Source organism: Nannospalax galili, unplaced genomic scaffold, assembly GCF_000622305.1.
Source record: "Nannospalax galili isolate Female #2095 unplaced genomic scaffold, S.galili_v1.0 scaffold188, whole genome shotgun sequence".
Classification (NCBI taxonomy): domain Eukaryota; kingdom Metazoa; phylum Chordata; class Mammalia; order Rodentia; family Spalacidae; genus Nannospalax; species Nannospalax galili.
In genome coordinates this window covers 4,228,068-4,231,048 of record NW_008360325.1, presented here as the reverse complement: position 1 = coordinate 4,231,048, position 2,981 = coordinate 4,228,068, and the positions used below count along the sequence as shown (strand labels likewise).

The 2,981-nt window shown below is 44.4% G+C and overlaps 1 pseudogene; it reads left to right on the top strand.

The window, feature by feature from the left end:
- The first annotated feature begins 2,071 nt into the window (after window positions 1-2,071).
- On the top strand, window positions 2,072-2,499 carry LOC103727684 (annotated as a pseudogene).
- The last annotated feature ends 482 nt before the right edge of the window (window positions 2,500-2,981 follow it).

Sequence of the window (2,981 nt, the reverse complement as noted above, 5' to 3'; positions counted from 1 at the left end):
CCCGAAAGAGCATTTTGGTTTTAGCCACTCTAATTTTGAAGTATGCGATTTTGACATCGATGTTTTAAAAAGATTGCTGTTGTTGTTGTTGTTGTTGTTATTCTTTATTTGTTTAAAGGGGGAATGATTTATTTTGGATCATGATTTGAAAGGATACAGCTTCTCACAGCAGGGGAAACATGGATTTTACTTCAGTGGGAGCATGCAGCTAGGACCCAACTTCAGGGAAGCAAAGAAACTAGGGTCAGGAAAAGGTGTTATAACCTCAAGCCCTGGCCTCAGTGAGCTACTCCTTCAAGTCAAGCCTCGCTTCCTAAAGTTTCCACAGCCTCCAACACAGTGCCATCAGCTAAGCAACAAGTGTTCAAACACATGAGCCTGTGGAAGGCATTTCACCTGGAAGTCACAATGTGAATCAGGCTGGCCTCGATCTTGCAGAGATCCACCTGCCTTTGCCTCCCAAGGGCTGGGATTAAAGGCACATGCCACCACACTCAGCGTACATTACATTTTTATATTAATAGAACAAACAAAAGCCATAAATCAAGACAGTTCAAATACATTGGTGGATAGGTTCAGTAGGCGGGTCATAGCAAAGCGGGGTGGGGTGGGGGGGTTTCTAAGGCTATCTGATGATATTCTTAGCTCTTTGATTGGTGGGACCTGGTGGTCTGCTAAGTTAGTACATTCCAAAAGGTTTTTATCTGTTAGTCACAGGATGTTAGGTCAGAAACAGAGATGGGAAAAGAAATGGATATTTAGGAGCTAAAGATAGCCTGAGATAAGTGATAATTAGGCTCTGGACCTGCAACATTCCACACTTTCCACAGTCTCTGGAGTGCTAATCAGTTGGTCAGCCTTTCAGGAAATTCAGTCCAAGATGCAGAATTCCCTGGGAACTTTTTTGTTCACATATTCCACCATGGCCTCATGTTCAAGGACGTCTCATAATGCAAAACTGATTCAGTACAACATCAGAAGTCCCAATATTCCTTATTTTGCACATATATGTGTATATAGTATCCATGGACATGTATATGCATATTCACATGTTTGGGTACATGTAGATGTGTGTTCATGTGTGTTCCTGTATGTGGAGACTAGAAGTTGAAGGTACATGTCTTTCTCAATCACTCTCCAGCTTATTTTTTGAGACAGGGTTTCTCACTTGAACCCAGAGCTCATCAATTTACTTAGTGTGCCCCTGGGATCCCTTGTCCAGCTCCAAGCACTGGGATTACAGGTGGACTGATAGACTATATGAATTACAGAAGAGCCACAAGCCTCATTAGGGAAAATCATAAATCCCTTAAAGTATCTAACTGGCCCTAAATTGGCAGCCTGGCCTTGCTCAAGCCTTGTCAACTAACTGGTCACACCCTGGACTGAGAGAGACTGTGGAGCCCACCTGTCTCCTTTAGTGCTATAGATAACTCACCTGCCTGTCTGAGAAAAGAGACCCTCAAGGACACCAAACCCCAGCACTAATTCAACTCCCCACAAAGTGCAGCTGTGTCTCACTACTTTTGTATAAAACCCCCCAGTTTCTTTGTTTAGTTGTAGAAGCTTGGGTCCCACGGACAGCCTCTACCTCTCACTGTATCGTCTTTGAATAAAGGAAGATACATTCCTTGCCTGTTGCAGGTCTGGCTCTGGTTGCTTGTCTCCTACTCCTCTATCTTTCCTTTTATTCTCCAAAAATCTAACGTGGACCACCATGCCCTCCAAGCATTTAAATGGGTGTTGGGTATCCAAACTCAAGTCCCCATGCTTATACAGCAAGCACTTTACTGAGCCTTCTCCCCAGCCCCATCTCCATATTCCTAAAAGTTTCCACACTATCCAAAAGTCCAAGACAATCGCTTAGCTGTGAGCTCCTATAAAATTTAAAAAAAAAGAAAGCCAAGCAAGTTACATACTTCTGATATACAACAGCACAGCATAAACATTCTCATTCCAACAGGGAGGAATGGGGCATAGCACTGAAACATTTGACCAAAGCAAGACCAAAACCCAGCAGGCAAAATACCAAATCCAGCTCTCCTGGGGATGGTGTTTGGAGGCACTCAGAATGGTTCAATGTTTGACATACCATTGTAGGCTTTCCTACAACACGGCCTCTAACAAAACTAGACTGTCCTGAACTCCTGGAAACAGAATTGTTAACCTTTATACCAAAAAGGTTGAGAAAGCACCAAAATCTGTATGTGGTGTGTGCCCAGGCAGACTTCAAGGGGTTCATGCTGTGAGACCTAAAGTCCTTACGAGATTGTCCAAAACATATGTCAGCAGGGCCATGGTGGCTCTATGTGTGCTAAATGTGTCTGTGACAGGATCAAGCGTGCTTTCCTGATTGAGGAGCAGAAAATCATTGTGAAAGTGTTGAAGGCACAAGCAGAATCAGAAACCGAGATAAACTTGAGGCCTTTTAAAGAAATAAAAACCACAAATCTAGAAGCTCTCTGCCTAGCATCTGAAGCTTCTGGTGACTTTACCTGAGCCTCAGTGGGATTGGGTAGGCTCACCCTCTGGCCTTGCTGCCTGCAGTATATGCAGCCTGACTATTGGGCCAGCTCTACTCAGTGTGGTTTTCCTGGTCAGATTTCCTCATTCACGATGTCTCCAGCATACAAGCATTCTCCACTGCAACATGGGCTTCACCTTTACAGCTTCTCACACAATCCACTCAGGGGCTCCTTGCAGGAAATTTGACTCTGCTGTACACATTGGCTGCCTTTACTGGCTTTCTGAAACCTTGGTGAAAGCCTCCATGACCCACTAATTCTTGCATCTACCATGCCTGCAAAACCAGCATCACAAGGACAAAACTTCCAGATTTTGCTGCCTATTTTGATGTAGCCTGGTCCCCTTCGGTTACAGCCACAGTAAGGCCTCTGACAGCTGTACTTGGGAAAAGCACCTCCCTAGATGGCCTTTCTCTGACAGGATATACTAAAGACACTTCCCTGGATGGTCCCACT